Genomic DNA, 14,389 nt, shown 5'->3' on the forward strand with positions numbered 1-14,389 from the left:
GCCCTCTCCACCGTGGCAAGCAAAAGGAAGTCATAGAATCTTAGAACTGAAAGGGATCCTCAGAGGCCATCTATTCCAACCCCCTTCGATTCAGGAATCAAAATTAAATGCTGTATTTTTCGCTCCATAAGACGCACCTAGTTTTTAGAGGAGGAAAAGAAGGGGAAAAATGAAACAGTGGATGTATGATTTTTGTGGTTCGTGCTGTGGCCACAGACATGTGATTTGACGGTGAGTTTGGGGTAGCCCAATGCAAAAATCCTGAGGATCCATGTGGATCCATGCTTTGTAACCACGTTTTTGCGCCATTGTGGCCCCACGCAACAGTGGGTGTGTGGTTTTTTTGGAGCAGGCTGTAGCCATGGACATGCTGTGTGATCTGATGGTGAATTTGGGGTGACCCAATGCAAAAAGTCTGAGGATCCATGGGCTTTTACCTCCCCTCTCCCAGGCAGCCTCTACTAGGTCCCTTATCTCTCTTCCGATCCCACCGATCAGCTGTTCCTTTCAACACTCTCTTCCCTCTTGTTTGCCTTAGTGTCTTTTCCTTAGCTGGAGCAGTTTTTTGCTTCTCCTTTTCTTCTAATTTCTCTCCTTATTGCTTTAGTCTTCCTATTTCTCCCCTCTGCAAGTTTGCTGTCTTTACCTCCCCCCTCCCAGGCAGCCTCCTTTATCTCTAGCGTCCCTTATCTCTCTCCCCAATCGGCAAATGATCAGCGGCTTTGTTTCAACACCCACTTCCCTCTTTCAAAAAAAAAAGAAGCATGATCTGCTTTTTGCCCCTGGGCAATTCGGCTGCAGGGACCACACATTCGCTCCATAAGATGCACATTCGCTGCATAAGATGCATCTCCCCTTACTTTTTAGGAAGAAAAAAGTGAGTCTTATGGAGCGAAAAATACGGTAATCCCTGGCAGATAGCCATCCAACCTCTTGTTTAAAAACCTCCAAGGTAGGAGATTCCACCATCTTCTGAGGGAGTTGGAAGTGTCCCTGTTCTGGTAGCGCAGTGACTTGACACTGTCAGGACTCCAGAATTTAGAAGATCCCACCCCCCCAAAAAATGCTGTTTAGCTTTTTTCTACATTACAGGGTTGGACCTACATTACAGGGTTGGACCTTGAGGGTCCCTTCCAACTCAAAAACTCTATGATTCTATGAAGCCCTTGCTTGTTCAGAAAACAGAAGCACCACCGTCGCTGGATAGCTCAGATGGTTAGAGCTTGGTGCTGCTGATGCCAAGGTTGCAGGTTCAATCCCTGTCTGGGACAGCTGCATATTCCTTCGTTGCAGGGGGTTGGTCTAGATCAGGCATCCCCAACCTTCAGCCCTCCAGATGTTTTGGACTACAGTTCCCATAATCTCTGACCACTGGTCCTGTTAGCTAGGGATCATGGGAATTGTAGGCCGAAACATCTGGAGGGCTGCAGGTTGGGGATGCCTGGTCTAGATGATGTCAGGGTCCCTTCCAACCCTATGATTCACCCATCTGCTAAATACAGACAAGTTTTTGAAATTCTTGCAGGGTCCCTGTTCCTATAGGAGCGTCTCCACCCCCATCGTTCTGCCCGGACACTGAGGTCCAGCTCTGAGGGCCTTCTGGCAGTTCCCTCATTGTGAGAAGCCAAGCTACAGGAAACCAGGCAGAGGGCCTTCTCGGTGGTGGCTCCTGCCCTGTGGAACTCCCTCCCACCAGATATCAAAGAGATAAACAACTACCTGACATTTAGAAGACACCTGAAGGCAGCCCTGTTCAGGGAAGTTTCTAATGTGTGACATTTTAATGTATTTTTAATCTTAGTTGGAAGCTGCCCAGAGTGGCTGGGGAAGCCCAGCCAGATGGGCGGGGTACAAATAATAAATTCATATTCCTATAAAGGTCCGTATAGTAAAAGCTATGGTTTTCCCAGTAGTGATGTATGGAAGTGAAAGCTGGACCATAAAGAAGGCTGATGGCTGAAGAATTGATGCTTTTGATTTATGGTGCTGGAGGAGACTCTTGAGAGTCCCATGGACTGCAAGAAGATCAAACCTCTCCATTCTGAAGGAAACCAGCCCTGAGTGCTCACTGGAAGGACAGATCCTGAAGCTGAGGCTCCAATACTTTGGCCACCTCAGGAGAAGAGAAGACTCCCTGGAAAAGACCCTGATGTTGGGAAAGATGGAGGGCAGAAGGAGAAGGGGACGATAGAGGACGAGATGGTGGGACAGTGTTCTCAAAGGTGCCAGCATGAGTTTGACCAAACTGCAGGAGGCAGTGGAAGACAGGAGTGCCTGGCGTGCTCTGGTCCAGGGGGTCACGAAGAGGCGGACATGACTAAACGACTAAACAACAACAACAACATTCCTATTCCTATTCCTATAGAAGCAGCTGAACAGGCAGAAGTTCAAAAGGTACAGAATGAACCAGCCTCTGTTGGGTTTCTGCCTAGCAAACGACTCTTAAAAGATGCTGCTGGAGGTGGGGCCTCCCCGCCGGCTCACTTTCAGAACGAGGTGCAGTAATCGGAAGGACACGACTTCTCTTAAATCAGCCTTGCAGCAACCAGTTAGGAACCAGGAAGTTTTGAGTTACTGAGGACAAACCTTTGACGGGCAGAGGGTGCGAGACAAAGGCAGGCTTGTGACAGTAGACAGCAGTCCTTTGACTGACACACGCTTTCCTCCAGTGCCTCAAAAGGGAAGAGGCAGCCAGGTTTTGGAAATAGGCAAATGGGTTTAAGTGGTATTGATTAACCCCGACCGCCTTCCCCAGGCAGGCAGCGTGCTTCTCCTCAAGAGCCACACTCCCCAGCCTCTCTCCCAGCCCCTAAGTCAGGGATTTTCATCACCTGGGCATGTTTGGTTTGGGCGCGTCTGCCAAGCGCCTGCCCAGCTAATCTCGAGGTCTGAGTAAATAACCACGTCTAGGGTTTGGTGCAAGCCTGGGCTTGAGGAGCGTCCAGATTGCCGGGGCCTCTTTTTCTCCCATGGAGAGCAAGAGGGAATCTGGCACGGCTGGGCTGTAGCCGAGGCCTGGCTGTTTCTCAGTGCCTGCCTGCCTCAAGGAAATGCAAAGGGCAGAGTGCTGCTGAACATGTGCAGAGCACCAAGACGCCGTCACTGTGACAAAAAGCAAACCCAGCTGGGATTCGTGGGACAAGAGGAGACAAGAAGAAAAGTTCGAGAGCAGTAGCTGTGCTGGTCTGTTGCAGCAAGAGTCAAAAATCATATACCGTATTTTTTGCTCTATAAGACTCACTTTTCCCCTCCTAAAAAGTAAGGGGAAGTGTGTGTGCATCTTATGGAGCGAATGCAGGCTGCGCAGCTATCCCAGAAGACAGAACAGCAAGAGGGATTGCTGCTTTCACTGCGCAGAGATCCCTCTTGCTGTTCTGGCTTCTGAGATTCAGAATATATTTTTTCTTGTTTTCCTCCTCCAAAAACTAGGTGCATCTTGTGGTCTGGTGCATCTTATAGAGTGAAAAATACGGTAATTGTCAGTTTGAGACCCTGGGGGTCATCCAGTCCAATCCACTGCAATGCAGGAATCTCAGCCAAATCATTCATGACAGACAGCCATCGAACCACTGCTTAGAAACCTCCAAGCAAAGAGAGTCCACAACCTCCAACAGTTCTTACCCACAGAAAGTTATTCTTGATATTTAGTTAGAATCTTCTTTCTTGTAACTTGAAGCCATTGGTTCGGTCTCTTGCACTCTGCAGCACCAGAAAACAAGCTTGCTCCATCTTCCGTGACAGCCCTTCAGATATTTGAAGATGGCTATCATGTCTCCTCTCAGTCTTCTCCTCTCCAGGCTAAACGTCCCCAGCTCCTTCGACCGTTCCTCACAAGGCTTGGTTTCCCGACTCTTGATCATCTAGCTATCTCCCACTTGGACTACTGCAATGCGCTCTACCTGGGGCTATCTTTGAAGGTGACCCGGAAACTGCAATTAATCCAGAATGCGGCAGCTAGACTGGTGGCTGGGAGTGGCCGCCGAGACCACATAACACCGGTCTTGAAAGAGCTACATTTGCTCCCAGTACGTTTCCAAGCACAATTCAAAGGGTTGGTGCTGACCTTTAAAGCCCTAAACAGCCTCAAAGGCCCAGTATACCAGAATGAATGTCTCCACCCCCATTGCTCAGCCCGGACACCGAGGTCCAGCTCCGAGGGCCTTCTGGCGGTTCCCTCCCTGCGAGAAGCCAAGTTACAGGGAACCAGACAGAGGGCCTTCTCGGTAGTGGCACCCGTCTTGTGGAACCTTCCTCCTATCAGATGTGAAGGAAATAAGCAGCTATCTTATCTTTACAAGACATCTGAAGGCAGGGAAGTTTTTAATATTTAGCTCATTAGAGAGCTCGCGGGAAGCCCCTCACTCTTAACATGCTCAGAGGCGCTGCCCAGGTCTGCATCCTCCGCCAACCCCAGGTTGGCAAAGCCTGATTCGCTTTTGGGCCCCAGGTTGGCAAAGTCTGATTCGCTTCCTTCTCCACTAAACCCCCACCAGTGTCACAATCTCAAACCTGGTTCCCTTCTCTAGACCACAAGCCCAAAGAGATTCAAATCAACCGGCAGCGCTTGTCCTCATCTCCTGCTACTGCAACAGCTGCTGATTCGTGCTGATATTTCAGCCTCAACAGATGGAGACGCCATCTCAGGCATCCTTTCGCTCAGGAGAAATACAAAAGCTGACTTGTGTCAGATCAGAAGGTTTGCCTCTCTCTCCTGGGACTCTGTGCCGCTCTGACTGGCAGCCAACTCTCCAGGGACCAAGAAAACTTCACCACCAGCTTTCTGAGATCCCTTTAACCGGGGGGTTTGGGGCATATTCCTGTGCCTGGCCCAACCACACCTCCACCCAAGGCCAGCCACTGTTTGGGATTACGTTTCCGAGCACAATTCAAAGTGTTGGTGCTGACCTTTAAAGCCCTAAATGGCCTCTGTCCAGTATACTTGAAGGAGCGTCTCCACCCCCATCGTTCCGCCCGGACACTGAGATCCAGCTCTGAGGGCCTTCTGGCTGTTCCCTCCCTATGAGGTTACAGGGAACCAGGCAGAGGGCCTTCTTGGTGGTGGCACCCACCCTGTGGAGATTTTTAGAAGGCAGCCCTGTTTAGGGAAGCTTTTAATGTTTAACAGACCACTGTATCTTAATGTTTTGTTGGAAGCCACCCAGGGTGGCTGGGGAGACCCAGCCGGATGGGCGGGGTATAAATAATAAATTATTATTATTATTATTATTATTATTATTATTATTATTATTATTATTATTAGGATTCTGGTTGCTGCTGCTCAGTGGCCACAAGTTACTTGTACTTGCCCCTTCCAAGATCTTGTGCTGGAGATGTGTGCCACAATCCTTGCCTCCCGTCCCCAAATGCCAAAGCCTGCATGCAACTCACTTTGTTGTTGTTTAGTCGTTTAGTCGTGTCCACCTCTTCGTGACCCCCTGGACCAGAGCACGCCAGGCACTCCTGTCTTCCACTGCCTCCCACAGCTCATGCCTTGCCTTAATCTGAGCAGCAGAATACATTTTAATAAGTAATTATAATTTTGGGGTTTGCTGGTCTTCATGGAGTACCAGGAGTCAGACTCGAACCATGTGAAATAACGAGAGAGAGAAAGACCTGAATCCTCTTACACGCAGGAAAGGAGGAGGACCCAGAACAAAGGTGTGCCTGCCCTTATATAGACATTTTAAATCCCCTGCCCTGGAGCTCAAGACCACCCACTCATACATCATACATACATCACAGAAGGGGTGTAGCCTAAGACCACCCCCCAGATACATCATACCTACATCAAAGAAAAGGGGGTCTACAGCAGAAATCTGAGTGTGTTGTTTATCTCGTCTGACAGGTTGCCTGTTAATGCTCACTTGATTGGATACCCTGGAGAGCCTGGCCAGTCTTTTGTAATGATAAATACTTAGTTCCTAAGCCAGGTCACAGGTTCACCCTGTTCATACACAGACAGACATATCCTTAAGACAGGATTTGTGAAGGAAAAGACAATGGGGAGGCTTTTCCATTTTCCTTTGACCTTGCAGAGAAAACATTTGGTCAGTTTGGGAGCCAAAAATGGTTTCAGGTCGGTCTTCCTGTACGTGCTTGGTTCGTATATTTATGAACATTTAATATATATCTAAGACCTTAAAATTCTTACCACAGTGGTCAACCAACCTGGGCTGAAAAACCTTCCAGCCTCTGCCACTGTGGAACAGCCCATACTGCCAGGAAGTTCATCCCAGTGTTTAGTCTAACCCCCCTGCCTTTTTTTGTAATTTGGATCAACTGGCTCCAAATCTTCTCTATCACTTGTATGTGGCAGCCCTTAGGATACTGGGAGATCAGATCTCTTTCTCCATGAATCTGTCTAATCCTCTTTTAAAACCATCCACGTTGGTGGCCATCACTGCCTCCAGTGGAAGAGAGTTCCATAGGTTAACAGTGCATGGCACGAAGAAGGACTTGGCTGCCAGACTGCCTCTCCTATCTGTCTCCGCTTCTCCAGCTGGCAAAACAGGGATCCATCATGTCTGGCTGTTTCCCCCTCCCAGGACGTGTGTCTCTCCTGACTGCTCGCTGTCTATGATAATCATGGAGCTGCAGATTTTTTAAGGGACCCCTGAGGGACATCCATTCCAACCCCCTGCAGTGCAGGGATCACAACTAAACGCTGTTGCCCTCTATGCATGTTTGTGAGTGTCCTCCTTCAGTTGTTGGTGCCCGGATGGGTATCGTGGCATGTCCCCTTCTAGAAACCGACCTCTGATCATAAGGCCTAGAAACTTGATATTTCCAAGAAGTTGAGTCGCTGCTGGGAATCCTCAGCTATGTGGCCTGGCAGAGGCACCAGACAGGATGGAGGTGTTAACAGCGGGGCAGCCCAATTCGTTCTGGGGAGGGCTACCCCCTCCTTGAAGGATCCAGTGCGTGACGTTGATCAAAAGTGCATTTTATCAGCTGCCGGCATCTCTGCTTGTTTCCAGAAGAAACACAATCGGAATGATCAAGTGGGTGGAGCAGTTCCCCCAAGAGGAAAGGTTACAACATTTGGGGTTGCTTTTTTAATGTTTTATCTAGCCAAAAGGCTAGATAAATGGGGAGGACCAGAGAGAGAGACCTCACAGAGGTGTGCTAGATTATGCATGTTGTAGAGAAAGTGGATAGAAAACTTTCCTCCATCCCATAATACTAGAACCCAGTGGGGCCTTATCCAGTACAGCTGAAGCTCTGGGATTTGCTCCCAGGAGAGGCAGTGATGGTCACCAGCATAAATATCTTTAAAATGCACTGGCAGGAATGCAGTGTGAAACACAGTAAATGAATGAATGGAGGATTAGTACCGTATTTTTCACTCTATAAGATGCACCAAACGACAAGACGCACCTAGTTTTTGGAGGAGGAAAACAAGAAAAAAAATATTCTGAATCTCAGAAGTCAGAACAGCAAGAGGGATCACTGCGCAGTGAAAGCTGCAATCCCTCTTGCTGTTCTGGCTTCTGGGATAGCTGCGCAGCCTGCATTCGCTCCATAAGACGCACATACATTTCGCCCATACATTTCGCCTTGCATTTTAGGAGGGAAAAAGTGAGTCTTATACAGCAAAAAAGACGGTAATTTTGTGGGCATCTATCGGTCTGCAGAGACAATGGAGTGTGGTTCTGCAGGCCAAATCAAACTGCTTGAGTATCACAGCGTTTGCTGTAGCTGCAGAGACCGGTAACTCATAACTGCATTGTTTTTGCTGTGTTAGCATCACTGAAGTGACCTCCCCGGCAAGTGTGTCTGGAGGTCCTGGGCTGCCAAGTTGACCCCCTCTTGGCCTCATGGATGTGGTCCAACGGAGGAAGACATTTGGCACCAGCTTGGCTGCAGGAGTTGCTGGATGGAGGCGTTCAAGGCACCATGTGGGTTAAACCACAGAGCCTAGGACTTGCCGATCAGAAGGTCGGCGGTTCGAATCCCCGTGACAGGGTGAACTCCCGTTGCTCGGTCCCTGCTCCTGCCAACCTAGCAGTTCGAAAGCACACCAGTGCAAGTAGATAAATAGGTACCGCTCCGGCGGGAAGGTAAATGGCGCTTCCGTGCGCTGCTCTGGTTTGCCAGAAGCGGCTTGGTCATGCTGGCCACATGACCTGGAAGCTGTACGCCGGCTCCCTCGGCCAATAAAGCGAGATGAGCGCCGCAACCCCAGAGTTGGTCACGACTGGACCTAATGGTCAGGGGTCCCTTTACCTTTACCTTTTAGGCTTTGCTCCCAAGTCTTCTTCTCCTAAAGAAGGTTTAGGATCGAGAGTTTTCCTTCTCCTGGATGGGCTACCTTCCCAGGTGGATGAGACCCACCTGCCCAGTAACAGTCCCACTCTATTCTACATCAGTAGTGATGTATGGAAGTGAGAGCTGGACCATAAAGAAGGCTGATCGCCGAAGAATGGATGCTTTTGAATTCTGGTGCTGGAGGAGACTCTTGAGAGTCCCATGGAGGGCAAGAAGATCAAACCGATCCATTCTGAAGGAAATCAGCCCCTGAGTGCAGATCCTCCAAGACTTTGGCCACCTTATGAGAAGAGAAGACTCCCTGGAAAAGACTCTGATGTTGGGAAAGATGGAGGGCAGAAGGAGAAGGGGACGACAGAGGACGAGATGGTGGGACAGTGTTCTCGAAGCTACCAGCATGAGTTTCACCAAACTGCGGGAGGCAGTGGAAGACAGAAGTGTCTGGCGTGCTCTGGTCCAGGGGGTCATGGAGAGTCGGACACGACCAAACGACTGAACTACAACAACAACATTCTGCTTTGGTCAGGCCACCCCTGGAGCCCTGTGTCCAGTTCTGGGTGCCACAGTTAAAGATGGATACTGACAAGCTGGAAGGTGTGCAGAAGAGCCTTATGAGGAACGGTTGAAGGAGTTGGGTGTGTGTAGCCTGCAGAAGGGAAGACTGAGAGGTGACAGGACGGCCATCTTCAAATGTCTCAAGGGCTGTCTCATGGAAAAGGGAGCCAGCTTGTTTTCTCTTGCTCTGGAGGGTAGGATTCAAACCCGTGGCTTCAAGCTTCAAGAAAGGAGGTTCCAACGAAACATCAGGAATAACTTTTTGCCAGGAAGAGCTGTTTGACAGCGGAACAGACTCCCTCTGAAGGTGGCGGACTCTCCTTCCTTGGAGGTTTTTAAACAGGTTGAACGACCATCGGTCAGGGATGCTTCAGCTGAGATTCCTGCATTTCCGGGGGCTGGACTGGATGACCCTTGGGGATCCCTTCCAACTCTAAAATTTTGTGACTCTATGATATTAAAGGAAGGTATTCCTCTGATTAGGGAAGCGGGTGGTGCTGTGGGTTAAACGACAGAGCCTAGGACTTGCCGATCGGTTCTGCTATGCTTTCATACAAAGGTAAATGAGCTTCTAGGCTGTTATACATTTCTACTTCTTTTTGAATCCAGTAACTACAAACATTAGGTGGGACGCGGGTGGCGCTGTGGTCTAAACCAGAGAGCCTAGGGCTTGCTGATCAGAAGGCCGGCGGTTCGAATCCCCACGACAGGGTGAGCTCCCGTCGCTCAGTCCCAGCTCCTGCCAACCTAGCAGTTTGAAAGCACGTCAAAGTGCAAGTAGATAAATAGGTACCGCTCCGGCGGGAAGGTAAACGGCATTTCCGTGCACTGCTCTGGTTCGCCAGAAGCGGCTTAGTCCTGCTGGACACATGACCCGGACGCTGTACACCAGCCCCCATAGCCAATAAAGCAAAATGAGCGCCGCAACCCCAGAGTCGGCCGCGACTGGACCTAATGGTCAGGGGTCCCTTTACCTTTTTATTCCTCTGATTTAGTTTTGAATTGCCTGCATTCAGAAAACAGGAAAGACTATAAGGTATCTATGATTCAGATAAACAGTCCAGGCCCAGGGCCAGACTGCCCTGACGGGAGACCTTTTTCCTTTATCCCTCTTTGAAGTTAGACTGGTCACGAGGAACTATCCAGGCCTGTCTTTTAAGTCACTTCTCCCTTCATCCCTCTCTCTCTCCCCCAGTGCCATTAAGGCAGGCAGATTCAGACACCCCCAGTGCCACATTTTCCCAAAGCAAGCAGAAGCATTGAGGGGGGGGGAGGGGGAGAGGCAGTTTTAACCAGGTTGCTCATTTATGCCCCGGCTGCCGCCTCCATGTGTTCCGTAGGCTTCAGAAATTGCATTTGCGCTGATGCAATTACCGCTTGAAACTCAGCTTTTTATCGTCGCAATTTTGTTAGCTGGTGCCGACGGGCGGCAAAAATGAAAACATAAATAGGATCCGGGGAGGGCCCCTGCGTAGCTGGGGAGAGAGGAGGAATCTTCATTCTTTGTGTGCTAGAAATACTTTTCCCCCCTTAAAAAAAAGAAAGAGAGGAGGCTGCCCCTTCAAGGCTGCATTGACTTCAGGGCAGAGTTGGACTAAACATTAGGAAAAGCTTTCTGACAACAAGGGCTGTTTGATAGTGGAACAGTGTCCCTTGGGAAGTGGTCGATTCTCCTTCACTGGAAGTTTTTAAGCAGGGGTTGGGTGGTCATCTGCCATGGATGCTTTAGCTGAGATCCCTGCGCTGCAGCGGGTTGGGCTAGATGACCCCAGGGGTCCCTTCCAACTCGACAATCCTATGAACCTGGTGCCCTGCAAAAGTTCTGAACATCTCCCATCAGGTAGAACGCTGCTGTCAACCAGTGCAGGAAATACTGGAGGCAGAAGAAGCTTTCTGTGTTCACTGGCCGAGGAATGAAGGAAGCAGCCCTTACACCAGAAATCACAGTGATTTGTCCATCCTTCCAGCCCAGTTTTGCCTACTCGGACGGAAATGGGTCTTTCCCGCATCACCTGCTGTATCCTCCCTTAACAGCCTCTGCCAACCTGGGGGAGGCTGCGTGACGTGACGGTGTTTGAAGAAGATGCTGGCACTGTTAAAAGCCATCATCTTGGGAAATCGTTTGTGATACGCCTGAACTCTTTGTCCCCAAACACCCACAGCCTGCTCCTTAATGGTACTTTCCCAAGAGGGGGGCGGGGAAGGTTTTCAGGGAGGGAGGGGAAAAGCCTCCAGATCACGGGGGCACAGCTCAGTGTCCCACACGGGGCACAATTTGCCGCCAAGTCCTCCCACATAATCCCTCCTGAAATGTATCAATGTCAGTGGGACACTTGTCTAGGAGCCCCAAAGGCTGCCCAGATCCAGGTAAAGGTAAAGGTCCATCAGGTCCAGTCGCGAACGACTCTGGGGTTGCGGCACTCATCTCGCTTTATTGGCCGAGGGAGCCGGCATACAGCTTCCGGGTCATGTGGCCAGCATGACTAAGCCGCTTCTGGCGAGCCAGAGCAGCGCACGGAAACGCCGTTTCCCTTCCCGCCAGAGCGATACCTATTTATCTACTTGCACTTTGATGTGCTTTCGAACTGCTAGGTTGGCAGGAGCTGGGACCGAGCAACGGGAGCTCACTCCGTCGTGGGGATTCGAACCGCCGACCTTCTGATCAGCAAGTCCTAGGCTCTGTGGTTTAACCCACAGCGCCACCCACGTCCCTGGACAGATCCAGTTGTTGTTTAGTCGTTTAGTCGTGTCCGACGCTTCATGACCCCATGGACCAGAGCACGCCAGGCACTCCTGTCTTCCACTGCCTCCCTCATGCTGGTAGCTTCGAGAACACTGTCCCACCATCTCGTCCTCTGTCGTCCCCTTCTCCTTGTGCCCTCCATCTTTCCCAGTTAGGACACTGCTAAGGGCCCCTCCAGACATCCTTTTTTTTATTATTGTGCATTCACAATGAATTGCACTCGTGACACTGTCAGGGCGGTTAGACGTGATTCTGCTTTCAGTAGCTTTTCTGCCTGCAAAAGCTGTGGGGTAGTCATCCCACTCTGTTTCCAGAACTTCCAGCGGAAATCCTGACTTCCTTTGACGCCACAGATGATGGTGATGGTGATGGTGTTGGTGGTGATTATGATTTTATTATTCCTGGGGTGTGTGTGGGGGGGTGTGTCCTGATTTTTGTTGCGCTGTAGTACAAGATTGCCTCTCCAGATGGCAATCATAGAATTGTAGAGATGGGTCATATTCTAGTCCAGCCCCCTGCAATGCAAAGGCTTAATTAAGACCCTACAACGAGGAGAGTCTGCCACATTCCTAGGTTGTCTGTTCCACTGTTAAAACAGCTCTTAGCCCTCAGAGAGTTCTTCTTAATATTTGGTTGGAATAGCATTCCTGGTATTTGGCTGGAATCTCCCTTCTTGCAATTTGAATCCGTGGGTCCCACCCTCTGGGGCAGCAGGAAAACAAGCTTGCTCCATCATCCATGGGGCAGCCCATAAAAGATTTAAAGGTGGCTACCATATTACTTCTCTCTCCCGCCCCCCTTTATTTAGTTATTTAATTTATTTAACATAATTGTTACAAAATGTAAGCAAAATATTGCAAATACATACGTATATATTTCAGATGAGCAAACATAGATAAAAAAAACAAAAGAGAAAAAGAAGAAGAAAAGTTGGAAGAATTTCTTCCAAATTTATTCTACAAATATCTCAATATGAAAATAATAATAAAATGTCACCGATTGACTTCCGTCGCTTACACTGCACTTCCTATATACATTTTAAGCAAGCGTGTATCTGTTATTCCGTATTTTCCCCATGCAATCTCACACAAATATTCTAATCAATAAGTTTTCTAAATCTTTCATAAATCTCTTCTAAACACAACCAATACTTTACATTTAATGTAGCATATGACTTCTCAACCGTTCCTCGTGAGGCTTGGGTGCTCAGATCCACACGGGAAAAGTCCCAAAACAACTAATAAAACGGAATGACGTGTGGACAGTCTCGTATAAATCCTGCACTGACACACGATTATTGTGTCAATGGCATAGCCTCGTAGGCAGGAGCACGAGGGCCATCTAATCCAGCCCCCTACAATGGAGGAATATTTCGCACGGGGCCCTGAGATTCAGAGTCCCATGCTGCAGAAATGGAGCTATAGATGTTGCAGAATACCACCCGCAGGAGGAAATGCCAGTCCGTAAGGCCCTGAAACCAGAACATAGCGCAGTCTTGACTGCACACGTTGGCAGTGGCTCTCAAGGTTTTAGAAGTCCCCTTTTGGGGGTCCATAACTGACCTCAGTGGCTAAGGGGGCAGAAGATCCAGGGAACTGGGAGAGACAGGCAGCAGTTCCCTCTGCCATCCTGGAGACATTAGGCCATGTCTAAAAGGGCTGCGGGTGGCGCTGTGGGTTAAACCACAGAGCCTAGGACTTGCCGATCAGAAGGTCTGCGGTTCGAATCCCTGCGACGGGGTGAGCTCCCATTTCTCGGTCCCAGCTCCTGCCAACCTAGCAGTTCAAAAGCACGTCAAAGTGCAAGTAGATAAATAGGTACCACTCCGGCGGGAAGGTAAACGGCGTTTCCGTGCGCTGCTCTGGTTTCACCAGAAGCGGCTTCGTCATGTTGGCCACATGACCCGGAAGCTGTACGCCGGCTCCCTCGGCCAATAAAGCGAGATGAGCACCGCAACCCCAGAGTTGGTCACGACTGGACCTAATGGTTAGGGGTCCCTTTACTTTTACCTAAAATTACTTCTGGGTCACCAGCGATCAGAAGAAGGGCTGACATTCATGCGGGGGGGGGGAGGCCCAGTGCAATCTTTGAGGCCCCTAATCAGGGCACAAAGAGAATCACCGCTGCGATTCCCGCACTGAAGCAGGCTGGGCTAGATGAGCTTTGGGGTTCCCTTTGGGCTCTGCAATTCTCCTGCCTGTCTGCCCCTTCTTCTTAACACCCAACCTGAAGAGGAGTTCTGGGGCTTTTGAAAGCTTGGTCTCCCCTTCCGTTGGTCCTACTTAAAGGTTGCAACTCAACTGTTCCTTTTGGGTATCTATGGTTGGCTGAGGTTCCTGCATTTTAGGGGGTTGGACTAGATGACCCTAGGGTCCCTTTCTACAACTCTACAGTTCTGTGATACTTTCCTAGTTGGACCGATATGGGGCTTCATTTGAGCCCTAGCCTTAATTCCAGAATCTTTTTTCAGCCCCAGGAGTCAGATCTGGGGCATCCAAAGGCCCCTGGGGACGTGCAGAGTACATTCCTCACTAAGCAAACAGCCCTGCACGTGATGCATTTTCGCTAGGAACATTCGTCAGGTGCTTTTATATACTTTTAGACGCCTGCTAAATATATATATTTCAGCAAGCCAGTCTGTCCGGACGTGTAATTTAGTCATGCATAACTTGTTTTTGAATTTGGCTGATTTCTATCTGCGTGGTTATTTCACTGTTTTATGTACACAGCTGAGAGATTTGCTGATTATCAGGCGGTTTGTAAAATTTATTGAATAGTTAAGTGTGTGGACTAGATCATCCAGGGCGAAGGGCTTAATTTCTA

General features: G+C 49.4%; 1 protein-coding gene across 1 annotated transcript in view; it reads right to left on the reverse strand.

Moving 5' to 3' along the window:
* The window catches only part of GPR4 (G protein-coupled receptor 4), a 40,621-nt gene that overhangs the window by 25,091 nt on the left and 1,141 nt on the right, over positions 1-14,389 (reverse strand). The window lies entirely within an intron of this gene.

Source organism: Podarcis filfolensis, assembly GCF_964270895.1.
Source record: "Podarcis filfolensis genome assembly, chromosome: 8".
Taxonomy (NCBI): Eukaryota; Metazoa; Chordata; class Lepidosauria; order Squamata; family Lacertidae; genus Podarcis; species Podarcis filfolensis.